At 43.9% G+C, this 27,244-nt stretch overlaps 1 protein-coding gene across 3 annotated transcripts in view; it reads right to left on the bottom strand.

Annotated features, from left to right (window-relative positions):
• Positions 1-27,244, bottom strand: part of HPCAL1 (hippocalcin like 1) — a 63,364-nt gene that overhangs the window by 28,347 nt on the left and 7,773 nt on the right. For 2 of the 3 annotated variants that reach the window (XM_051615495.1, XM_051615496.1), the window contains exon 2: positions 19,520-19,566. The exons of the other annotated variant lie outside the window; for it this stretch is intronic. The gene's annotated coding sequence lies outside the window, so the exon portion shown is untranslated. The remainder of the gene's footprint in view (positions 1-19,519; positions 19,567-27,244) is intronic. 3 annotated transcript variants of the gene reach the window in all.

Below are 27,244 nucleotides of genomic sequence, written 5' to 3'. Positions count from 1 at the left end.
ATTTGCAGGGTGAAACGGAAGCCTTAGACTGTGCCCCCCTACCTTGAAGGAGACCTGAATTTAAACCTACTTAATTAGCAAACTGCACCCTGCAAAGAGCAGTGTGCTTACTTCTAGGACGCGTCACAGAAACACCACAGCTACAATACCCTATTCCCTTCATTTACAGAAGCAGCACCTTCGCTTTCCCACAGCCTGAGGCTTTGCCACACCGCTCTGCTGATGGGGCAGAGCTTGGCTGTGGTGACAGCAGTATCCTGCTCCCTTCCCGCACAAGAGCACTTAGAGTAAGGCAGCTCCTTCTCAACTCTGCACTCAGTGTGGGCACAGAGACCCATCAATACCCAGACCCAGATTTCCAGTAATGGAGAGCAGAACCAGTGGGCTGAAACAGGCTGCTATGATCCCCAGGGGATGCTGGCACACACCCACCTACACCAAACACGGGCAATGCCCATGGAAAAGGCATATTAAATGTCAAGACCTCTCCTTTCCAACCTCCAAAGAAGCCTACAGACTTCTCCAGCAGCCTAATGGACTGTGTTTACTGCTGCATCCCTTCACTTTGTAGGTCAACATGTATCAGGAGTGCTAGCAATTCTCAGCTGATCAGACTTACGTGCAGACTGACAAATGGCTCCCAATAAGAAAATAAATAAAAAAATAAACCCAGAAAAATCAACAGTCCCTATAATCAACTTGCTCAATGTAATGCACTAAGTATGCAGAAAGCTCATACACTTTAACACATTTGATTGCACTTTGTGGCAGCATCTGGGAGGGTTTGTGCACGGCCCAGGCCAGCTGCAGGAAGGAACATGTTCTCACTGGTCTTTGCTGTTTGCAGCACTAACATGCCATTTTACAACTTAATTAGTGACAAGTCCTTGACACACTAATACTGTGCTTACCAAAAGCCAAATGCTAAAACCAGATTGTGAACGCATGCTCACAAAGGACGTCCTTGCCTCCACTTCTGGATAACCCCAGGCTGACAGCTTCTTGCAGGTGAGTCACAGAATGGTAGGGGCTGGAAAGGACATCTGGGTATCATCTAGTCCAATTCTCTTGAAAAAGCATGTTCACCTAGAGCAGGCTGCACAGGATTGCATCCAGATGGGTTTTGAGTATCTCCAGAAAAGGAGACTCCCATGGGCAGCCTGCTCCAGTGCTCCATCACCCTCAAAGTAAATAAGCTTTTCCTCATGTTTAGATGGAAGTTGCTATGTTCCAGTTTGTGCCCACTGCCCCTTGTCCTTGTTGGGCACCACTGAAAAGAGTCATAGAATCACAGAACTGTTCAGTCTGGCCCCATTCTCCTGACACCCAGCCTTTAGGCACTGGTCCCTCCTATCTCCCCAGCCAGACCTCAAAACCATCAACTGACACTGCCAACAGGGTGTGTAACTCATTATTCCCTTGGAGACCAAGCATATCTTGTTACCCTGCCCCTGGAGCTCTGCCAGCTTTGATCCCTACAAACTCTATACACTTCACCCCAAAAACACTTCAGAAAGCTCACTTGTCACCAATAAAAACTTGAGAAGTTTAATAACATTGGTGACATACACATGGCTTCCCTCCTCCTTCCCACTGCAGAGCTTGCAGCGACAGTGGGGTCCTGCATATCCCAAGAGCTGAACCACTGAACCCAGTGAGCCAGGAGAGGAGAAGCTGTACAGAGAGGCAGGCAGAAAAATCACAACCTTCTCCTTCACCAAGGCCCACAGATGGCCTTAGAAGATGACCAGGATTCTCAGCTAAAACACTGGTGTTCTCAGAGATCTGGCACCCGAGCTGCTGAGCAGGTAAAGGGGAGAGCAAATCTGCCAAGGTCCCTGATTAGATGTGAAAGAAAAGCCCTGCACACACAATACTCTATAAATAGCCCCCTCTGAACCAAAGTTGTGCACACTGCATTGGCACTCCTGACTTAATAGGATTTGCCAGGTAGCCCAACCCAGCTCTGACTGCTGCAGGGAAGCCTCCCCAAGTAATTTTCACAACACATGTATACCATATGGTGCTGTGAATGGGGGGAGCATGGGGATAATCCCATGTTTTCCGTGTCCTGGTCACACTAAGGCAGGAGGAGACTGTGAGAAATTCCTAGAGGGTCTTAATAAGTTCAATTGCACAGCACGATGGGGAGAACTGTTTTGGTGTAATAAGCTTATCTCACAGATATGTTACAGAAGCTTCTATTCTAATTCCAGTGCAGTTTCCTTCTCCTTTATATTCGTCCTTTTTTACATTAGTAGAGTAAGATGGAAAGCAATGGTCTAATAAAATATATATGATAGTACCATTTATATAATTTCAAATTATTTCCCACCCTGCCTGGGTTACTGTCTGTTAACCTGAGATGCTGACCTGAGTACTGTTAGTCAAATAATCTTTTACTGTAGTATTTTCACCACACCACCTTTGTGGAGTTTCACAGCTTGCCAGTGGTGCCGAGAATCAGGTCCAGGCTGTGCCCCGATGCTTCAAGCACATATAAGATGTAGCCTCTACCCTTGGTACCAGGGCTGGGCTGTGCTGACAAGCTTGTGCCTGCCTTCCCAAGCATAACCACAGCATCACTTCACCTCCACCTTCCAGACCTGAGACCCCATCACTTCCATTGCTTGATAAAATACTAAAAAACCTGTCTGCTTATCTGCTCCAAGAAAAAAACCAAACCAAAACCAATATTGATACTTCTATTCCCAAAATGAAAAAGTACCAAGGACTATTTATATCAGAAATGAGCAGCCAGAGTCCCCTGACTACATCACCATACACCCCACTTTGCTCCACCATTGCAAGGGTTGAGGATCCCCTGGCAGAGAACATCACTGTGAAAACCTTAGGGCCTGAGCTGCAGTCCAGAAGGCAGCATGACTCTATGTTACACAGATGCAGAACAAAAATATGTCTTCCGGTACCTTATCACATCATTCCCAGCATCACTGCCTCACAGGCAACAATCCTGAGCAAGGAATGAAGTAGGACATTTTCATAACGTGTATTCCCTGCCAACCCCACCTCCCTTCAGCTGCTGCATGACACACAGGAACCTGGCAGGACAATTGTAAATGGCACCCATGTGCTAATTATTGCAGGTCACTGACCTGACTTGCTCAGGATGAGTTCCCAAGCATGGCTACACCTCAGGGGCTTAGGGATGAGGACTCTTCTGTGTTTTTCTGGGATGAGGTCTGGCTATTGGGAGCACTGGGAACTCGTAACACAAGAAGAAGAAATAATAAAGCTGACCTCAAGCGGGTTCAATACACTCATTCTGAAACTAAAGTAGCACAACCATGATGCATCATTTTTTCCTACCACAGTCTTAACTGTTACGGAAAATGCAGTCACGAAGAAAGGGGTCAGCTCGTGAGCTAACCTTACCTGTCTGCACCTCATCTGCTTCTTCAGTATGCAGTGCACACAATAACGATTCATGTAGTGTTTGCATGGCTAAGAACCCCAGGCAGAAGTGATTGTAAAGAGACATGTAGCTTAAAATTTCATTAAAGAAATGGCTATAATACAATCACAAGTCATTTGATGCACTGGAGGCTGAATGTTGCTAAGGAAAATTATGAGCCTCCCCCTGCAAATATCCTTATCTACCCCCAACAGAGAAAGAGCCAATAGCTTAACAACATCTTTATTCAGCACATGTACTAGACCAGAATAAGGTGATGATTAAATATTTTAAAACAAAGAAGCTAGCAAAATTTAATAAGCTTCAACAAAATAAGTGAAACAGGACTAAAAGTCTATACTTTTAGAGTCCCCTCTTAGGACGTCTTCTATAGGAGATGGAAAGGCAATCTGCTTCCACACAGGACAGATGACAGACAGGTGGCTCCTTCTGCAAAACTAATTTTCTTTATTCTGCACAAGTGGATAATTCACCTCAAGGGGAAGGTGGGGGGGAAGCAGAAGAGGAGGTAAGTAAAATGCTTGAATGTCAGAATAGGCAAACTACTGAGTTAGAAAATCTAGATTAAATTAAGCATTCCTGCAAATTTGCATTAGAGAAACGAATGGCTCCCATCTGGAAGCTCAGCAAATTAACTTGGATCCTAGTTAAGACGACGGCACCAGAGCCTGCTTCCAGAAATTTAAATATCCAGTGTGTATTTGCAATCCAATCACAGGCTAAAAATATAAGGCAACTCAGAGTGGAAATCTGATTTTGTGTCTACCCTCTTAATGGGAAATAAAACAATCACTCTCTGTAGACACAGCAATCTGGACTCATTCTTCCTGCTGGAGAATTGCTGTAAGATGTCTTTGCACCATGAAAGTCTTTCAGCTGCTTCCGACTGCGAGGCCACAGATCACGTGTAGGGAGCCTGACTGTTCTCAATCATGCTTCGCTTCTCCATCTCCATTTCCATCCCATGCCCCCAGCTGTTCCACTGTCCTGTCCTCAGCTCTGTCTACTTAAACCACTTTATTTGGTTCTTCCCTCAGGTTTATCTTTGGCCTTCCAGTAAGAGATGAAGAGCCCTCAGTGTGCAGCTGGAAAACTCAACCACAGGCATGAACAAGGCTCAGGACTAAATTTAGCCCAGAAGAAGACAGTCTCTCTGCCAGTGGGAGAAGTAGACTACGAAGGCAATTTAGAGCAGCAGCCTGTTGTAAATGCTGCCTGGTGGTGCCTATCTCCCTCTAGGCTACAGAGAACGCTTGGAGAGACCAAGCATCTGAGCATCATCCCCAGGGACTTTCTCTCAACACTACAGGGAGGGGAAGGCATTAAAAGTTACTGTCATCCATGTGGTTCAAGAATTGACATGGCAAGGGAGGTTTTAGTGTGTTCTACCAGCAGAAGGCATTAATGGAAAAACGACATTTCTCTGCAGATGAGAGATGGCCTTCTGTGATCACAGCAGGCACAGCTGAGAGCTTTAAACTAAAGAAAAACCTCTATAGAGAGGATGAGCAGGAAAATAAGTTAGATCCCACATCTGGTTTTAATAAACAGACAGAAGGACTGGTAAACGTGGACAAAAAAAAAATCACTTAATATCATTCAAACTTAGGAGAACAAAGAGCATATTAACATCAATAGCAGCAGTCTGATAGAATAGTAGATAAAATAGACAGAAATTCGCAGATGAGTAAGAAACAAGATCAAGGATTAACATACTGGTACTGGGAGCCAGGGCAATGAAACAGAAAAGTCAGGAAGTAGATGGAGAAGAAACTCAGAAAGATGTGAGTCATGGCCAGCCTACAGTGCTACAGGGTTCATGCTGCTTGGGAGAAGGAAGGACAACAGCATGGGTTGTCCTACACCAAAAGTTTGCATGGGAGTGCAGTGTAGATTGCAAGGTCCATAGCAAGACAAAAGTGCTGACAAGGCTTATCTTACTGTGGGACTAAAACATCCTAAAATACTAAACTGAAGAACCTACTATTAATGTTAAGAGCTGACCACAGATATTCCTGGAAGCAGCAGACAGGAGTTGTAATCCTCCAGCTGCTGAACTAGAAAAGGGCAACACTAATTTAGACACAGTAAGTAGCTGTAAGGGCTCACAGAAGGTAATTCTAAAGGCGATCATAATCATGGAGAGATGGTTTAGATAGAAAAATACTCTGAAGTGAAACATAGACATTAATATTTTCAATTTCCCACAAGCTTTGAAGAATCAAAGGAACTCGGCATGGAAGTCAACTGGGCTGAAGTACTCAAGGACACACCCATAAGAAGCATTAATATCTTTACTGCAGAGATGAAAACAAAATTAAAAAAAAAAAAAAAGAATTGGTACTTACAACCCCAAGCAAATTGGGGGAGATGTCTAAGATGTCTAGGGAATGATTCCTACTCTAATTAGAGAAACAATCACCAAAAAAGGGATTTTAGGACTGAGCGGAGTGCCTGCAAGGAGTGGAAAGGAAAGGCTGCTCAGCAAAGACAGCTGCGTCACGGAGGTCAGGAAGCAAAGGGGTAAAGAGAAATTGCCAAAGTCAAGCTGAATTAGATCATGCAAATAAAAATAAAGAGCAAAGACCAAAATGTTCTTCAGTGATACAAATTAAAAAAAAAAAAAAGAGTAAGGGAAGTGGCAGACTAGCAGCACTCGGCTGATGCACCTTAAAATGAAAGCATGATAAGGGAGAAGAGCTTTTGCTGTAACTGCATCAGGATGGTGAACAGCAGATGGAAAAAAATAAACCTAGAGCACTGAAAAAAAACCACAATCCAAGCTATCAAGCAGCCGCTGAGTAAGTTAAAACTGAAAGTGAGGCAGTTTCCAGTCAGGGTGGGAGGTGAACAGCCTCTCAGCAGGGCAAGCACCCGAGAGGGGACTTGTCCACTTGCTGGGGTTGGAAGCCTGCTTACTGCAACAGCATGAGATTGGGCTTTGCAATCAACACAGCTTCATGAAATCTGCTATTTTGAAACATGCTGACCACCATCAGCGCACAAAGAAACCCAAACATCAGGATGATGAGAGTATCTTGTGATGAATAGAGAAAACTATTTAAAAAATAAGATTAAATAGGATTAATTGCCACCTGTAGCTCCATTCCTCAGCACCCAGAGATGAAACAGCTCTTGGTGCTCTCCTTCAGCATCTTCACATCCATTTTCAGAACTCAGCATGCCATCACCCCTCTCTGATTCCCTTCAGCAGAAGTTGCAGCACAGGCTCTCACACTTGGAGGTTTGGAGAAGGGGAGGGCACTTGTTTGTAAACACTGGTCATCAGATCCATTTTGGAACAGGCACCAGAGCTATTTCACCAGAACAATCCTATCTGCTGCTGTTGGGAATGTCTCGTTTTTACCTATGAAAATTTGGTAGCACATACATTAAGACTAAAATCAAGCTTTGTTCTGGATATCATTAACATGAACACAGATGTCTGCCTGCAGTTCACTCCTGAGATTTGGTGTCCAGACAAAAAGCAAACATCATTTATAAGCGTGGTCATAACTGTTCCTTCCTCCATGTGCAATTAAGAAAAGGTGATTCACTTACCTAAGAAAGCTGGGATAAAATAAGTGTGCAGTATAAAACAGTTTTCAAACCTCTTGTCCTCCAACAGAAGTGTCACTATCAGGGTTGCCTTCAAGGGATGAGAAAATATTCCCAACAAGGAGATGCAGTTCTTTCCTAGACCAACACCAACTGCTTTTTAACAAGCTCTGTCACTTCATGAGGCCTTCACTACCACACCATGGGTGGCAGCTCCATCAGTCAGTATTCAGCCATAGATGCAATCATGGGCTTTGTGTCTGAGCTTTATTGAGAGTTACACTCGAAACATGACACAATGGAACTGCCATCACACAAGACACAGCAGCAAACCTATTATTGTCCAGAATTATTATCATATTATTAACCAGAACAACTTAAGGAAAGGGCAAGAAGCTATATGAGCATCTCCATTACTTATGCCCAGCTCCGCTGCTGATTGTGCTCCAAGCTGGCTCAACTGGGTGTACAACCAAACGTATCATTGCTATTCAAAGTAATGAGAAACAGCTTAACCTCTAACCTGAAGAGATATTCTGAGGACATCTCCTCAAACAGAAAGACAGTCAAAACAAATATGAGCACACAGGCAAGTCCATGGCATCAACAGACAACAGAGGATTTTTCTGAGTTAGTTGTTGCTATGTGGTACGTAGCATTACAATTCGTGGCTGCAAAAATGTTAAAAATGTACAAGTTTGCAGCATGTATGAGGAGCAAAACTGGAGTCTCTTCTGCAGTCTTGCTTTTTGTCTCATAAATGATTGCATTTTAAAGTGTTTAGTTATCTCTCTAAATTCAACTGCACATTCAGCTCCTTAACTAAGCGCTGGGAAGTCCTCACTCTGCACCATGTAGCCAAAAGGAGAGACCTTTCGAGAAGAAAACCAGGACGTAAACAGGTATTCCCAGTACAAGGACTACTCCAGACAGTAAAATGGTGGATGAATATTTCACATGCTCTACACATGATGCCACCAACTCACAAAGAAAAGCACTGGTGACCTCTAATAAACAGAAAGCTTTCAAGCATTGTTATTCACCTGGATTAAGGATGCATCTAGACGCAGGATTAAATCCAGCCAACCCCATGATAATTTAAGGATATGCCTCAAGTGAAATACAAGATTGAATGTTCTTCTGGCTCAGGGCAGACTTTAAACCCCTTCCATTACATGCTCTTCAGTGCGAGACAGCAGCAAAATGCTGAAGCACAGGCATAGACAGAAAGAGATCTGGGCTACAAATCACAATTAAGTTTATTGTCAGTGTCTTTCTTATCTTTAAACCACTCTTGCAGGGAAAGAACAGTGGGGAAAAGGCTCAAAAATTGCACCAAAGGCACTACTGCACTGGCTATCTGCTAGTAGATTAATCGCTTAGTGTCCACTTAGCAATAACCATCATTGTTTTGGAAGACATTCATACTGCAAAATGGTAAGAGAATATAGTAAGAGTGAGTCAAGCTGAATCTTACCCTTCTTAATTTTACATTTGCTTTAGACATGTTATCTCCAGTAGAGAAAGAACCAACTTGATGGGAAAAAAACCCATAACGTAAAGTTTATTGATTACAGACAATTTCAGCCCAGCAATTAGAGTTCTCTCTAAGGAGAAAGAAATAGTATTTACCAAAACTGCTTCTAATGAGAAAACCTTAAGGCAAGGAAAGTAAACCCAAGAGAAATATCAGTTTTTATAGATGATAAACAACTGTTTGCTCTTTTGCTTTTATAACTGTGGATTTCCTTTTATAACTACAGTCCCTATGCTCTACCTTCCTCCAGAAACACCCACTGCTAAACCAGGGTGGCCAAAGCTGAGTTATATTGCAGTAACTATGGGCAAAGCATGTTCAGACTGACTTAAGGTCACTTTGCCAGGAACAGCCTTCAGTTTACCAGTTCAAGAAAAACAACAACAGGTGTCACTGAAGGACCCTCTCTTTTCCCCCAGTGATTTGAACAGCAGTTTTGCACAGAGCTTAAATATCAGGGAGTATTTTATTCCTAAAACAAATCCTGGTGTCCCAAGAAGGTAAATTCATTTCAGAGAAGGCACCGAGCACAAGGATGTAACTTTTAAAAAATAAAACAAAATAATAATAAAAAAAATTAAAAAGCTACTTCTCCCAAGTTTCTTCCTGACAAGACAATTTTGCTGAAGGAAACGATGGAGAAGGCTCCCTTGTTGGCTGAGGGCATACATGAACCACTAGGACTTGAGAAATCAGCATGGGCCACTGATCTTTTGTGAAACTTCCCATAGTGCTCTGCAGACAGAAGAAACTCAGTCCTGCAAAGCTAATCCTTGTTATGCTCTCCATGTTATAGCTGCATGATACCAACAGTATTGGAGCTCCGACACTTGGGGTAAGCAAGGCAACTGAACCACGTGTCTGCTGCAGCTTCTAACAACCCTCAGTTCTGCAGGCACTGGGTCTGCCTTTGTCAGATATTAATTACCTTAAATTCCACCATGAGAGAAAAGGAGCTAAAAAAAAGCAAACAGGGGACAGAACAACTATGGCTTAAAGAATCCTCTGAACTGAGCTACAGCTGAGATTGCACGCAAACAGATTTGGGTTTCACAGACAAGCAGCAAAGATAGGAAAGGAATTAAGTAAACAGCCATTTGCCAAATATAACTTTCTAAAACAGTTTGTCAGAAAATGGCAGCTTTGGTGGAGTGAAGCAATAGGACATTCTCACAGCATCACGTTTTATTTAGAGAAGACAAATAAGAAAAAAATAAATACATCTTGCAGATGGCCTGTCTCTGAGTGGCCCAAATAAAAGCCTCCGCGCCCTGACTTTGGGCCAGCCACATTCCATCTCCAACTGCACAGCCTGCAGAAGCATTAGCAGTAATTAAGAGAAGCCAACTGTAGTGATAAGCCAGACCTCTGTAAAAGAAATACACACTGTGCTGATACAGATTTTTTTTTATTTCACTGTTTGGTGGACCAACATGGTGCACTCCTTATAAAGACAATTTCCAAGCTCTTCACAGATGTTCCTCCACCCTTGACTCACTGAATCGCAGATGAGACCCTCAGCATCACTTAACCCAGCAGCTCTCCAGGATGGTGCCAAGAACTTCATGTGTGGCCATCGTGTAGATACCGCTCTTTGAAATCACTGTGCAAGTGTCTGAAGTGCCACCCCTGGGAATTTGCTGCAATCTCACAAAAAGTATTGGGAACTGCTGATCTAATCTAATACCTCTTGATTCAAATAATTAATCAAAACATTTCTTCAACCAGCCACCATCCATTTGCCTACACCACATGTTTTCAGAAGATATGTGACCCTGACCTAAAGGCCTCCACAGGATGGAGAATCCACTATAGCCTAAAACAACTTGCTCCTAGCATTGATGTTCTTCCACTGTTAAGCCGGAATGCTGCGTACAGCTTTTTGGGGAGAGGTGGAATAAAGGAATTTGATCATTTTGTGTCAACTCCCTCTTCCTACCATATGTTAACTCAGCGCTCACTTGTGCAGCTCACTGAAAGATTAGTTGGCAAGTTCAGGCAGGCAAGGGTAGACCCTTAAGACGGTTAAGTGATTCGGGGCAAGATGATCATCTGTCTCCTCCCTGCCCATAATTAACTGTTACATGACCCTTGTCTGTACTAGGGTTGAGTTCTCTGCTGGCAGCAAGAAAGTGAAGGAGATGAGCTCCTTCGAGCATGATGAGGAGCATCCTTCCTCCTTCAGCTGTTTCAAGAAAGCTGGCACAAATGGAACCGATCCCACTGATGCTCCTGGATCCTGCTCATTCCACCTAAAGCTCAGACTTTCAAACAGCAGGAAAATTAAGCAACAAAGCCTTGAGGTAAGCTAATAAATCACATCATTTTATCTACACTCAGATGGTTGTAAAGAGCATGACAAACTTAAAACAGCCTGCAAATTTCTAAAATTAAGTGGTTCTTGGTGTTACAAAGGTCAGCCATCTGTTCAACTCTCCTCTCCTGACTCAAGCACACTCTCCAGGAAGAGGAAACCTCGGCTGAAGTCATGGCAGTTATGACAGCTCTTCTTGTCCACAAAGAACTGCCCACAGAAAACACAGAAGAGAAGAGTGGTGGAAAGCTGCAGTGTTATCCAGGTCTCACAGGACAGCTAAATCCTGCAGAGAGCTGCACTGCAGGTGACATACAGAAGAAAACTTATCAGGTTCTGAAAGGTGCGCTCCATGTCTCCAACACAGAAGGAGACCTCCAGCCCATCCTTCCCTACCTCTCCTCAGCCTTGAAGGACTTCTAGAAAAATCAGAGAGCGTTACAACATCCAACTTTAAACTGCCATCTCATGATAGGGAGACCTTTGAAGTGAAATACAACTGTTTGCCATGGATTTCACATACATTTCTAATGGAACTGTTGCTCTAAAAAAATAATTAAAAAAAAAATATTTTAAAATCAGTCTGCAGTTACTCACAAGCAAAGCCAGCCCCAGGCTGAAAGTGAGCTTACAGGGAGAAAAGTGGGCTCTAAGCTGTGTGTAGCAGGAAGAGAGGGAACACAAAACAACCAAGTTCTGCTGTTCAGCATCATTCTCCAGTCTGGGTTGTTCTGCCCTCTCCTCTATTGCTTATAATACAAGGGAGGGTGGGAAGGAGAAAGACAAAAGATGACAGGTTCTGATCAAGTTGAAGAACAAGTGAAACCAGGAGACAGAGCCATAACATGCTATTTTCAGGAATAAACCAAGCCTGGGCGGGGAAGGGGAAAAGTTATGCAAGATGTGAAAGTGGGCGGCCAAGAATGGGTTGGCCTTCTGCAACCTCCAAATGCTCTTAAAATGCCTCTTCAAGGAACTAGCCAACACACTTCAGATAGCCCTTGTCCATCAGGGTATCTCTGGCACAAAGGAAAAGGCACTACATGCATCTTTACAGCTCCAGCTCTAGGCTGGGAATGATGGCTTCAAAGGAGACAAGGCAACATGCTGCTTTATTGTGTATCATTTTAAACCAGCAGGAGCTGGAAAAGGTTTTGATGGAGATACTTGGATAAAATTCTGCATAACAGAGACCTCATGCAGAACTACCTACTGGGTTAAACACAGATGAGTTTGGATGAGAAAAGTGCCTCCATACTTGCTTAGAAACCCATCTGGGAACAGGTGTGAATCCTTGGTATTGCAGGTGGCTTAATTCAGGGAAATAACAGTGAAAACATTATCTGGAAACATTACCATTCACTATTTCCTAATATCTCCAGCTTAAAACCTAGAAAACACTCAGCAGCCTAACCTTTAGCATGAATGTAAAAGCAGTACTACAGCACCAAACCAAAATATTTTCCTGTCTTTTTTAAAGTCAATAGGACCTGTATTATTTGAGGAATAGTAGCCTAAGGGAATCTGCTTCACTGCAAAACCATTTAAGCAGCTGCCATTAGTTTAAAAGCCCATTTTTGTTTAATGGCTGCAGTTTCACAGTCTCCCAATGCCATGCATCGTGACTGCCATCCCAAAACCTTAGATTTATGAAAATACACAGCATCATTGTACTCAGAGGTTAGCTGACATCCCCATTTTTAATTCACTTCTTGCAGGTTTTGACTTGCATTTAGGTATAACAACCCCTGGAATCTGTGTGGGTGCTGTCACAGAGGTAGATACTGCTCCACTGCCCCAGGGCGCATGGGGCTCCAGGCAGAGCCATGGTCACCCCTGACCCGGGCATCTCACAGACCATGGGAGGCTGAGGGAGAAAGATGCTTGACATGCAATGAGAAATAAAATCGAACTTTTATATTTGTTTAGATAGATACAGACAGAACTACTCCCCTGCCATCACAGGAAGGGATGGAGAGCATGGTAAATGCCCATCGTCCCACTAGGTCACACTTTATCCAGGGTGCTGAGAAAGCATGTGGCTGGAGGGGAGTGCAGCCCAGAGCTGGTAGATGTCTGGAAACAACTCAAGAACCAGACACCCTGGAAAACTGAACCCCTTTCCTTAGAGACCCAGCTTACAATCTTTAAAAGCACACTGATTCAAAAAGACAATCTGAAATAACTTCCCAGGTACACTATGAAATTCAACATTGAATATCTTCCTGCTTTGAAATGTCTTTTATAGCTGCTATCCTCTGTCAATCCTACATTCAGTTGCCATTTTGCAGCTAAATTCATCTCCCACTATCTTTATAGTGATGAACAGTGTCCATACAACCCTCTTACCTGACTCTTTAAGCAAAAAACAGTTTGTTACATATACTTGGTCAAACTTAAAACAAAAATCCCAAACAAAACTAAAGCCCAAGCAAAAGAAAAGGAAAAAAGCTCTTCTCCTCAGATTCAAAATACTTAGAAAGCATATGCAAATTCAGGGAAGGTGCTCCTAGTACATTATGAAACCAATCTGCTCAAGGTTTGGAAGCCTCAAGCTTCTATTTTCATACTCCTGTATTAACATATCTATTGTGCTCCTTCTTAAAGTGTTAAAATATTTCATCATCATTCAGAGCTAAGGTATTTAAACCTAAAAAATACTTTAAAAACTGCCTTAATGATTCCAATATAAATTATCAGAACTAAATAATTAACTATTCTAGCATACAGTAAGTGATGGTGCCAAACAAATGATGAAACATGATAACACACCATGTGACAATCCAGCCCTCAGCACTGGCACTTTTGGGAAGTGCTGTCGAACCCCTTGTAACCCCTCAAAGACTCATTTGCATCCCAAAAGGCCAGACTGAGAGGATGGAGACAACACTTGGCCTGCAGGTACAGTGAGATCAGGACAATGATCTAGGGGAGATCCACTCCAGCTGCTCAGTCTTATGACTCAATCACGCTTGCTCACCCTTGTGAAACAAGGAAAGCAGGCCTATAAAACAGGGAGCTGCAATGGTTTTTAGTGGGCTGCAGCTCCATGCGTCTCCACATGTGTTCATACTTGCATAATTGAGGATCATGCTAAGACAGCCACGGACGCTCGTGGTAGCGTTTCCCAGAGCTTACCTGCTATGCTCCCACCAGGATCCCGGTGCCTTTGGGTCCCGCGAGCCAATTAGAGCAATTAAGCTGCTTTCCAGCTGGGCTGCCCCGGGATGCCGAGCCCATGAGGATGCCTGAAGGCACGTGCACACCAGCGTCAAGCTGCTCCACCAGTGTCAACCATCACCCCACCCCCTAAATGTCAGCGAAGGCCAGAAAGATGCCCAGAAACTCCCCATAAGAGACAGTGCTGCACACCCTGCTCTGGAGCAGCCCCCCAACCCAGCAAATCCTGGAAATGAAAAGTCTGTGAGTGGGTGATGTCCTTCGGACTGTTCTCCCTGGAAATGGGGCAGCATCCAAACTGCCAGTGGGAAATGATCCCTGACTCAGTGCAGCACTTCCAGGCCATTCCCAAAGCAATGTTGGGAAGACATTTTTTTTACCCACAAATAGAACCAAGACAGGCTTTCAGTGGTAGAGCCTCACCGACTGAAAACCCGAAACCTCTCGCAAAGGAAACTAATTTTGATCAGGTTCAGAGCATGAATATTCACCCCAATTCAGAGCAAATCATGCCTCCCTTCTCTTTGCATTCCGTTCCCAAGAACAGCCATACTTTTTCTCCCTTTCTGCTCTGGAAAGGCAACAGCTGGCAGACTGTCCAACCCACAACGATCCCACTGGACAGATGTGCTGTCAGTGGATAGTTCTGACTGCACCCCTCAGGTGACCTCAACTCTAAGGTGTACATTTATTTTTGCTGCTGCAGGATGATAAGAAGGAGAGGAGCAAGAAAAGGGTCCATACCAAACTACTGCAGTTTTTTTTCATTAAGAGGGATGGGGCCTGATATAAAAACCAGGGAGGTAGTGCTTATGTGATGTCCATGGGAGGACTTGTTTGCTTGAGTTAGACAACCCACAAGGGTGTAGATAGATGAAACCAACTGCTTCCCCTTGCTAGTTGCCCAGGTAATTCCATCGAGCATCCTTAAACTCACTTGCTCTCTTACACCAAAGCTTCTCCCAGCAAGCACCAAGACCCTGACCATAAGTCAAGGCACCCTCTTAGTTTATTCCAAGCCTGGCCAACACGATGGCAGTCACATGAAAACTGAAAAGTTAACAACTCACTGTAGAGGGATGGAGGGGGGGGTGGGGGGGGAAAAAAAGAAAAAAAAAGTGTTGAGCTAATGACTAATCTTTGCAGCTTTTGCTATGGACAGGATTTGTACAGCCATGTTGATTTTTTATAAAAATAGTAAATCGTATTACCCCTATGCTGCAAGACCAAAGATTCACAATGATACCTTAATACAGCTTAAATAAAAATAGCACTACCTGAGTCAATCTGAGCATGATAATGCTTTGTAATCCCACACTATTACAGGTTGAACAGTTGTATAGCAGTGAATCAACATGAGATACTTACATTAGGAGATTCCTTTTTCATTCTATATAGCAACCTCTGTACAAAATGCAGAAGGCAGGAGGTGTTGCAGGAGGCACAGTACACAATGGGGAAATACCCCAAACCTGGTACCCCACTGTCTTCCAGCTTCGAAATCTTGACCAATAGCTTAACATTTCTAAAAAGTGAAGACTTTGAATTTCCCCCTTCTTAGTAAAGAATCAATGAAAAGGCTCGATTTTTAGGAATTTTTGAAAAATCAGCAATCCCGAAGCCTGTATGCACCCAGGCAGAAGATTCATTCATAAAAACAAGCATGGTTTAACAGCAGAGTTGCATACTCATTCTGGGTTTTTTTCTTAATATCCTTGAATGAGCAAACAACATATATGGAAAGCAAACATTCAATTCAACACAGAAAAGCCTCAGTGAAAATACTAATAAAACCTATTTACAGAAAATACGTAGAAGAGAAAGCCTCAAAAAGCCATTTCTAAAGGAGACAAGGAAGAAAAAGGCAAGCTTTGATTAGTAACACATGAAACTATAATAAATTATTCGTAATTGCTTGGTTACATAAGCCACTCACACAAGGTACTTCATTTGCTGTTGTGCTTCCCATTTGTTCTTTTTTAAGACATATTTTCCAATTAATTGCACTTTTTTTTTTCTCCACTGAGGTATAGTCTTACGTATAGCAGACACCAGACCCTCACAGCTTCCTCCAAAGGATTTAACAGGCTGCAGGGGGAAAAAGTAACACTGAGAGGTCTCCCCTTCCCCACGAGGATCTGAATCCTCAAACCAGGGAGTTTTCCAAGGCTGCAGTGCAGAGGATGCCCAGGTAAAGGGAAAAACAGCCTCAAATTCCCCCCTGGTCTTGCCTGCTCACTCCTCCCCAGTGCTCAGCTCAGCTGCTGGTTTTCCCTCCCACAGAGCCTGGATACTCACAGGGAGGGTGACCCCAGGGTGCCCTGTGGCTGTGGGGAATGCCAGTGCATGTTAGCAGGGACAGCAGAGAAGAAGCCGTGCCAGGAGGCACCAGGACTCAGGGATAAGGACACGTGGGTGATGGAGGATGTCCTAGCAATGGAGAAGGTCCCAGAGCCATGCCATGGGGAGGTGCCTACTACCTCACTCTATGGACAGGAGTATTTCCAAAAACACCCCAGCACCAACAGGAAGAGCATCCACAGATTTCAATACTGAGCCACACACAGGTGGCTGAGGCCAGATGCCCCAGACCTCCAACCAGGAGCCCAACCTTCCAGGACTCATCTTTCCCTCAAAATCAAAGGCTGCACAAGTTTCAGCTCAGTTTGTAGTTTTAAAATAAAATGTTTATCAAAGCAAGTTTGGTAGAACAGATCTGTGAGTCTTTGGCCATGAAAAGTTTCACTTCAAAACTCAAGTCCTGGATGTTGCCAGTGCTGGACCAGAGGGGTGAGGAGCCCCATTTCAGCTGCAGAGCCCCACATCCATGCAAGCAACAGGCAGTCTCTGCTGTTGCTCATGCCATTTCATGTCCTTCTCTCTGCTTCCTGCAGGTGCAGCTGCTCGAGCACTCTCCAAAACAGAGCAAAGCCTATGGTGATGCCACTGCTGTGGCCCCACCACATCGCACCTGGGACTGAGATGTCCCTCACACTCATGTCACACCCCCACCCTCCTGGCACAAGTGCCCCTGCAGCACCCTGAAACATGCCAACGCACAAGAGATCCCAGCACAGGTGTGGGTTCTGATGTCCTCCCAGGGTGGCTCCGACATGGGTGCATTTGCTATCGCGTGTCTGGCTCCCTGGTCTCCACTGCTCAGAGCTACTTATGTGCTTACAGGTAGAAACACGGGTAAGCAGCTTGCTCCGTCAGAGCCCACAGTACCCGTCAGAAGAGCACCCAAGTCCCTGCTCCCCCTGTGCCAACCAGCACCCTCACCTACAGGTGTGCTCAGCTGGGATAAAATGTGAGCTACTTCCAGGCACTTTCACACTCTTTTCTTTCATGATGCTGTGCTCTGAAGCCACCCATGTGCCACTGGCCACACATTACATTTTGGAAAACACACAGATGGTTCAGCACCTGTCTGCTCTCACTACAGGTGAAATACAAACGAAGCCAACCAGACCACCATAAGGCCCCATACAGAAACTGTTACGTGCTAGAGATGTACCTTCATACTGGTACAGACCATCTAAATTCCCAAATAGGAATAAAGAACACACCTGAATTTGAGAAGGTAAGGAGGAATACAGATCATTAAAGCAGTAAAAATGCAATGTATAAACACCTGACACCTCTAAATTCTGCCTGCAAAAATGCAGCAGGAACCTGAGTTTCCATGAAAGAACACAGGACATTCATGCCTTTGAAAGCACTACCTGAAGGGACCAGCCAGGAGAAAACAAAATGAAACAGTAATTCTGTCAAGCCCAATTTTAGCAAGTTCCTTACTTATAACCTATACAGGTGTTACTTGTAACAAGAAAGAAACAAACTCCAACAGTAAGTACAATTTAAATTGACAGTTCAAAATTGCCTGGCCTTTTCACACACGGGTATTACAGTCACCAACCCCGTAACACCCCTCTGCCCTCAGGAAAAGAGAGCTTGATTCATCTTTCAACATCTCAAAAAGATTAACTGATGAGTCAGGTCCCAATATAGCAATTACCAGTACAAACAGCATGCAGGTTTATAATACAGATCCAATTCCAGCTGTGGGGCTGGGGGAGAGGAGGGGTACATAAGCTATTACTCACAATAACATTTTGGCAAAAGGTACCCAGGATTCATAATCTGACCTTGTAAGACTTACGGTTTATGGATATTAGACTTAGTCAGAAGGACTGTCTGAGGTTAAATTAGCGCCTCTTATAAAGAAAACATAGATAACAGTTTATTAAGCAGGGGATGTTTTCATCAATGAAAGATCTAAATGGTGACAAATACATATAAGGGGCATTAAGTCAGACCCTTATAGGTGTTACAAAAGCATTTTCTGATTAAAATTAACACATATTTAAGGTGGATACAAGCACAGTGCAACGCAACAAACCCCAACAAGAAACAAGTGAAGACAGCTGCACTTCAGCTGTATGGACACTTCAAATCAACCTGAGACCATCTGTATTGAAAGGCACCTTATCTATGGAAAACACATTGACTTGGAAGATGGAGAAGTCCATTAGAGGTTTAGGACATCCAACTATACTTCAATTAGTCAGTCTGAACACACAAGAGCTCTAATAGCTTGTATCCTGTGCACTAGGGAAATGCAACTAAAGAATAAACTTCCTGAGCAATTTATGGGTAATGATATAATCTGGTTAATCTCACTGGAATGAAATCTAGAATTGAAAGAGGAAACAGGGTATGTATTTCTCTAGAAACAACGAAAACAAACAGCAAAGGGTGCTACAGAACAGAGTCCCAGTTGGCATTTGCCGGAAGAGATGGGCTCCACCAGAGGGAAAGAAAATGCTCTGATTTACATCAGGGTAAGAGATGGCTCTCCAGCTGCAATGCCACAACATTGGCATTTCCTAGCAATCTCATCCTCCTGCAGGTCTTTACCGATTTAATGTTTTGCTTACTTCCAAATAAGGACTTAATGAATAGCATACAAACGAAACAGACAGAAGTCTTAGGTGCAGGCAGGACAAAATCAGTCACACGCAGCACAGATTAGTGCAAATTACGCAGATAACATAACCCTCTGGAAATTGCACTCCTTTAGATTAACACAGAGTCAGAACAGAAGGAAAAAAACCCTTGCCGTTGCTCTTTGACACAGAAAACACTACCCCACTGGACAGTGTAGGCTGTTAGTAAAAAATACAGTGTAATTTATACAGAATTTCTCTAAAGTAATTTTTTTTTTTTAATGTAGCATTTATTTCACTCATCAAGTCTCAGAAAACTCATTCTGGTGCAAAGGTAAAGCTTAACATTTTGATGTCAAACCCCTACTCAAAGATTAGCCTTGCCAGCTCTAAAATTAAAGTGTGCCACAAGCTCAGCAAACACAAACTTCTGCGCACCCAACACAGAACAAAACCCAATAGTTGTATTCTCTATTACTAATTTAATTTTTCTATTACTAATTTCAAGAGTGCCTTGAAGGGATCAAGCTCTGGAAAGTACTCACCGCCTATCTTGGAACCTCTTCTGAGCAAGTCCACGGGGCTTGATTGCCTGGAGAAGACACAAACCAAACATGCTTTACATTACAGCTTTCCCATTTTTTGGCCTCCCCTGTAAAAACCGATTTTCCCACTGAAAAAGAAATCAGAATTAGTCTAAGCATGCAAAAACTCTGCTCCAGTTCTTAGTGTACACTGAGAAACAACTTTGTTGCCTGCATTTTTTATTTCACTATTTGTCTTGAAATAAAAAACAGCTCCCATGTTGAAAAATGCAGATTTCTATCAAACAGTAAATTCTTCTGGCATTCAAAAATCTGCTGAAACCACCCTTTCTACCTTAAATCTTTTCTGTAAAACTTATCTTTCAAAATAAGCAAGTATGAAGTTCAGATTGAGGTTTGCTTGGCCTATACCTCAAAATATTACTATGCCGAAATATAAAACCAGCAAAAAATAGAAATAAAATGTGAGGGAGCCAGTTTCATGTTTTATGGAGCTATTAAGCATTGCTCTGAACAGTTAGAAATTACTTCTCTTTCCATTGAGCAAGCTTCTCAAGAAAGCAGAGTATAAGAATTTCCACCCCTTCAGCATCTGCCAGCTGTGAATCATGAGGGTTTATCAGCGCTTCAGGAGTCACAGAGGAGAGCACCAAGAGCAAGCTCACCTGCTCCTTCCATCCCTAATCTCTTGAAATCTGCGGATTAGAAAATCAAAAACAAGTGACTCCCTCCAATTCCCACCTTCTCACAGAGCCTTCCAGGATTTCTTCCATCACCAAACCAGGCACAGCTGTTCATCACACATGTTCATTTCCCCCAGCCCAACTTCTCCAGCCACACCAACTTCCTTCTTACTAGATTCTTGTTTGACCCAGTAACCCCACAAGTTCTGCAAACAAAGTTCCACCAGGTTTGGGACTCTACTTCAAGGCATCTCCAGCACATCCCTAACACACATATTTCCTTTACCAAACACAAAACCTCAGCCATGGAGATCCCAGACATTACCATGCCTCCCAACAGCCTTCTTCAACACTACACTATCCCTAAAAGTAGGAGTTCATTCCTTTTGTGATACCACTCACACTGATTACAGCTTGCCCGAAACCCCAGTGACAGGGGACAGAGGTTTCATACTTCTCCCCTCACAGCAGTCTTCTAGACACTGCAAACCTGTTGTGCTAATCCTTTGCCTTCCCTCCAGATCAAACACGGAGCACGGTTAGCACACCTACACTGCATCTGCCATAAGGCAAAAGTTTCACCAAAATTTCTTTTCCTGGCTTCCTGCTGAGAACAACAGAACTGCCAAAAACCTAACTAGGATGGAAGTACATCGTATCAGCTGCTCTTCTATCCACAAGACCTATTACCCTGCTGTAAAAGGAAATTAGGATGTCTGACGTGATTTGTTCCAGACTTATCCATGCTGTTACTTATAAGCACCCAGAAGATGCCTAGGTGGGAAATCATTTATTAACTTCCAGAAAAATACTGTAACAAAAAAAAAAAATCATCAGACTGATCATACTGCATTTCCATCTCCTCCTTTTTAAAAAAATTAGCACGGTATTTTTTGCTTTTTCATTATTAGGGAAAACTCACAAATTCTCTGTGGGTTTTCAGAAATAATCACTCAGAAGAAATTTAAAAGAATCCAATTCAAGCAACCAGCTGAAAGCCAGTTCCTTCTACAAAGCATCATATAGGTGAGCTAAGGACATCCAGCCCTGCCGTGGGGTCACCAGCCACCCCCTGCAGGTGCCCTCTCTCCTATACTGCTGGTTGACCAGCTTTTACTGAAAATCAATTTTGCCACAGGTGTCCTCCAAACATCTGGGGAGGTTGCTTTAAACAAACCCTTCCCCAAGGCCCAGAAAACCTGGAAGAAAAAATAAAGGTGAAAACCCTAAGTGAGTGCTCCCTAAATGGTTCTCCTATTTAATCCTGGTATCCCCACTCATCAGTGCAGATGTTAATGACATCTTCTGCTCACAGTAAGGAAGATCCAAGACTTCATGACATTTTCTATTACTCTTGAGATCCCTGGGCAGGCACTCACACATGTTGCAACCCAGCGGCAACACAAGCATTTCAACAAGTCATTTTAGCTCCAACATCTTTATGGGAGGAAAAGCTAGTATCCTCATTTCATACAGGGTTGGATGTTATATGTCCAAGCTGACAACCCAATGGAGCCAAATATAAATACAAGGTAAGGACTGAATCCAGTCAATGGCAAAACAGGAAACACAAACCAGAAGCTCTTCTGATTTCTCTGCAGTGTTCCTGATACAAAATTGTTGTGCCTTCCCCATTCAACAAACCTTGGAGAGTAGCGCAAGATTATTTGGCCATATCTATAACTTTAAAATAATTGATATTTCTCAGTCCTTGGATATATTATGGCACCCCAAGAGACTTCTGGGGTGGGGGAGGGAAGGCTACTTAAAGTCTTGTAATCATTCAAAACCTTTGCTCCAACAGGATGGAGTAGAGGGTAACAGGACAGCACACATTAATTTCTATGTTAACAGCACATGAAGTATTTAAATCCACTGCCAATTAAAAGTGAGGTATAATTGAATTAGCAGAAGCAACTTAAGGCAAAAATTCAATTACAAAGCAGAATTAAAGGAAGAGATGTCAGTAACTTTTGGAGACCGGGCAGGAAGAGGCGAGTGCATCAATCTGCTATTTTCAGAGCTGCTAGCAAAGAGCTCAAGGAGGAGACCGCTCCAAAGAATAATTTGTAAAGATCCTCCTTATAAAAAGAGATTAACTGACAGATGGGAGACACCAAGGTGACAAATGTGGGGGTTTTTTCAGACCACACTTTGACATGGCTGGCAGGGGTAACAGTCCCTTGCAACGGTCAGGCATCTCCCACCCCTGCCTCCCCCGCAGGCATTGCAGCTCTGCCACATCTTGCAACATCCTTAGACCTGCCTTAGCTTGCACCAGAAATGTTGCAGACACCTTTCTTTTTCTTCTGTCTTGTTTTCCAAAGTGATTTTAAGCCCATTCCTTTGCTCCAAGTCATATACACAGTATGTTAACCTTTAATGATCACTGTTTTACCCCGCCTTTTTCTAGCCTTCTTTTCTTCCCCTTTGGCTGATACTATCCTCAATCAACATTGACACTGATTACCAATAAGGCCCTATCATACCTCCAAGGTTCACCTTTCATAATTGCATTAAGACAAATCAGTCCTGCTATTAATGTTGCTACATTTGTGGATGGTGTGATCTGCCTGCAAACACCACACGTGTCAGCGGAGATAACCCCCAGCACCACATGGAAGTCTCTGCTCTCCCTTATTTGCAATTTATTTTTCAACTAGACTCTGCTATTTTATAAAAGCCTGTGGGTTTTTTCTTCCTCTCTCACAAATGCAAACCGGTGAGGGCTTGCAGGACATACAAGTTGCCTCAACATGTGGGTAGCAGTAGCCCACAGACAGCCAAGAAACTAACTGTCCTGTCAGTATGGACTAGATGAATCTTGTAGGTGCCTCCCAGCTGAGCCGTTCTATTCTATTCTATTCTGATCTGATTTTCCTCCAGTCCTCCCCAGCTGGCCAACTCATCACCCACTACTGCACCTCACCTTACTGCACATCCACATGCTTGTGGATGCACCCTGACTGCATGTGTAGCAAGGCCAGCACTCATGCCAGCTGACAAACTGCTCTGGAGTGTGTCCACCTACTACTCCTTCCTCCACAGCATGGTCTCTTCCCACTCACCTCCTGCTCCCTTTTTCTTCCTCACCTTTCACAACAGGCCTGTAAGCCACCATGCTTGGAGTCCACTCAGCAGCTCTGAGGTCCCACCTCAACATATAATTCAACAACAGTGAAAGGAAACTCCCAGAGGATTCACTCTCCAGGTTTGCTTTCTTTAAGAGCCCTTACATCCCAGAAGAGGAGTTAATCAGGTCACCCTGTTCATCAAAGGACTGTCACTATCCAAGCTCACTTCCAAACTGTCCAAGTCCCAGGGATCCACAGCACTGCTTAGCACAGCTCAGAGAGCACAGATGTCACCGCAGCACAGCACGGGTTCCTTTTGCTCAGCTCCCTGGGAACTTCTCAAGCCCATTCTGAGCTCCAGGGTGCTAAACTAGATTTAGATGCTGGCTAATGTAAAAGCTAATTCAGGTTTTCTCCTTAATACCCTGCTTGGCTTCAGCACAGATACACCTCAGGCTGTGTGTCCCTGAGGGGCTGGCACTCCTGAAAGAGATTCCTGTTGTGTCAACAGAATGAACTGCTGCCAGTCCCTTCTCTCTTTCTCTGCCTGGGATACTGCTAGTGGCATCTCTCCTGTTACCCTGTACCCTCCCCAGGAACATCTCAGGAGGCATATGGTTCAGTCAGACACCCCCTCAAGCCCTGGGCCATCAGCAGAGCCTCCAATGCATCAGCTCTGCTAGCAGACAGGAGATAATGCCCTACATCTCCTTCCAGCTGTCAGCACAATTCTGACAACAGTGCATCTCACCTCGCACAATCAAACTGGACTTGCTTATGCAGTGAGATGGTCACAAAGCCCAGAAACTCTTGACGAAACTCTTCTCCTGGCAGTCACCACAGCAAAGCACCACTTCTCACAGGGAAGACTCTAACCTAGCGGCTGCCAGAGCACAAAGGAAACACCAAGCACCGACACTATCAGGAAACAGCAGCAGGGAGGAGTTCAAAACACTCCTCGGAGGCTGTGCTTGCTTATTTGGAGCACCTCCTGCACCTATTTACTAAACAAGCTGAACAGGCTTCCAAGATACTGCTCTTTAGCAGTCTGCATTTTTAGAAGGTGTCCAACTCCTGCCAGTTCTTTGCATTGAGGCTTTCTCTCTCTGCACTTTATTTGGACAACTTTCCAACAAATTGTTGCAACCTAAAGCCCACTGCAGCATCACTGGTGCCTACACCTGTTCATGAAGCTACCTTGACACTGCTTGGTGAATTTAACCTGTAACACAGGTGAAATGCAAGGCCAGGTGCACCTCTCAGCAGAGAAGACAGAACAAAGAATGGTGGATATTGCATCATGAAAAATACAAAACAAAACAGGGAGAGTGAGGTTGCTGGGTGTTGGGGGATGATGGTGTAATCTCTGCCCTGACAGAAGGTTGTTTTATCTCAGTTTCCCTTGGCAGTCAACTCTATCAGGTAAATCAACAAATCCTGAGGGCATGACAAGATGTTTACTTGGGTGCATAAATGTAAACTCTCCAAGTGAGTAAGAGACCTACATCTGTCTGGAAGACTGTGACTTGTGCTCCTACCCAAGTAGAAATGTCACACCTTAGCTGTGAGACGTCAGAGTTAGACTCAGAGGAGTCACAGAAATCCAATGAAATTAAGCTACCTATCTCCTTGGTATTTATTTACTGTGAGATTTCAGGAAATACTCCATGCTGCCCTGCACATCTCCACTGCACATCTGCTGTGCTGGAACTCACTTTACAGCACAGAAACACTTGAACCTAAGTTAGTAGAAGATCAGGTGAGCAACTGTTGTTCCACATCTCCAAAAACCCATCCCTTAGCATCCCTGACTGAAGAACAGTCTGAAGTGTGCAGCACAAGAACCTCCTCTCTGGCTGATGCTACTGTAACAGTTATCCCTGCCAGGCTAAGGGAAACCAACTGAAACCAAAAGAAGCCTCTGCAAAGGAGAAACCCACACACCAACAAAGTCTATTGTGAAATACATCATGGGGTCCACTGCCACAGATTCATCTTGGTGGAGGCAGATGCAATTCCCCTGGCTCCAGTGGAGTTTTGCTTACTTCAGCCCACGCTGCAGACTGAGCTTCTCATTTACACCTCCTTTTTGGGTTCAGTCCCTCTCACAAGTTGACCAATAACCTTTTGACCACTGAGGATGACCATGCCACAACGCCTTGCTTCAGAGGGGTGAGGAAGCTGTGCAAACAACTCCTCTGCCTAATTCAATGAGTAATTAGTATCTGCACACAGTTTTCCACAAGCAAAGCTATTTGACTTAAACACACCCCAGACTCAGGTTCCACAAAACCAACTAAAAGAAAACCACAACAGGGTAAGGAAGCTTTACAAATTAAAGGGTAAGCAAAAGCTTATTGAGGACAGCACTAGGGCTAAGACTAGAAGCTAAGCTGGGTAAGTTGATGTTATCACAAAATTGATTGCCCAAGTAAGCTGTACAAGCTCATGTACTGCAATAAATTCCTCCAGAAGTTGTGTGCACATGAAATGAGGAATCATTTCAGTATTTTTTCCTTACTCAATTGCAGGGTTATTTTGGTGGTTTTACTATTGACAAATGCCACATACTGCCTGGTCTGACTTGCACACAAGCAATCAGCCTGTAACAGTTTAACAGTTCAAAAGGATACAAACAGTAGGGGACAGAGCAGTGCCAGTTATTTATTTCCGCTTTTAGACTTTTTTCCAATACAATTAACTAAACCATGTCATTACACATTCATTGTCCAGGAAGTTTATCTCTTCCCCTTTTTAGCCTCCTTTTCAGTTGCATTTCCCTGCTTCACAGGATGCTCTAAACTAAACATTACATTCAAGTTACACAATAAAAATTTGGGAGGGATGGAGTGAATACAGAAGGTCATGGGAAGGGAGGTGTCCGCTATAATAAGATTTGCTAAGCAGCTACACAGAACATGGTGCCAACCACTTTTCATTAAAGGAGACTGCAAATTTGAATCAGCTAGGATACCAGGTGGTGGAACATAGCAGAGCAGTAGTTGAAAGAGTTCAAAAAACTTCCCAAGGTCTAAATGAAGCCTGCATTTATTCAAAAACCAAATTACAGTAATGAATGTTATTACGGCACAGTCAAGGTGCCTCATATAACCTTAACCCTCTCTGCATATAGAGGCTCTTTTACACTATATAAAACCACACTCCAGCTACAGAATATGCAGCTGCATTCAAATTAAATTTATCATAAACTAGTGCTCCTGGGCAGACAATGTATTAATTAAAAAAAAAGTACCGGTTCTCATCTTTATAATTATAAGGGGAAAACCACCCTGAAAGCAAAGCCAAGACCAGATGCACAGGTGTCTTGTTAACCTCCAGAGAGCTGGCAAATCAACATTAAAAGCAAAACTTCCTGCACACATCAATCACAGCTTTAGAGGCTGTAAAATACCAACTTCAGGTGACAAAGACTGTTCCAGGCTGATGGGTCTTGCCTGCTCTGCCAGGACAGGCTGCCACAGGCTGCAGGCAGTCCCCCCGTAGACCACTGCTTACCTCAGCACGGGCTGTCCTGGAGCACTAGGGGATGTGGAGATGGGGTTCTGCCAGTAGCAGGGCTGTCTGAAACACAGACGGGTGAGCCCCTCCTCAGGAGCTGCAGGGACAGTCAGGTGACAGCACTGGAAGTCCCCTCCTCTTTGTACTCGGTGAGAGCCACAATCTGTGTGAAACGGGTGACCACCTTGAAGTTTAAGCTGTGGGATCTGTCACCACTGCTACTCTGGGTAGGGATTTTTCCCTTCCACTGCTGATGGACATCTGGAAATGGGTTCAAACGGAGGCTGATAAGGAAAAGCAGGAACCTGGCATCTCCATGGCTTGATGTGGACAATAGGGTGAGCTGGGGGAGGAGACAAGCAGTGGCAAATGGGCACCCTGCAAACCCTATGTCATGCTAGCCATGGGCTCCAGCCAGAGCTGCAGAAGCCAGCACAGGGATATCACAA

The sequence above is a fragment of the Apus apus genome, chromosome 3 (genome assembly GCF_020740795.1).
Source record: "Apus apus isolate bApuApu2 chromosome 3, bApuApu2.pri.cur, whole genome shotgun sequence".
Classification (NCBI taxonomy): domain Eukaryota; kingdom Metazoa; phylum Chordata; class Aves; order Apodiformes; family Apodidae; genus Apus; species Apus apus.
This window is presented reverse-complemented; position numbering and strand designations above follow the sequence as displayed.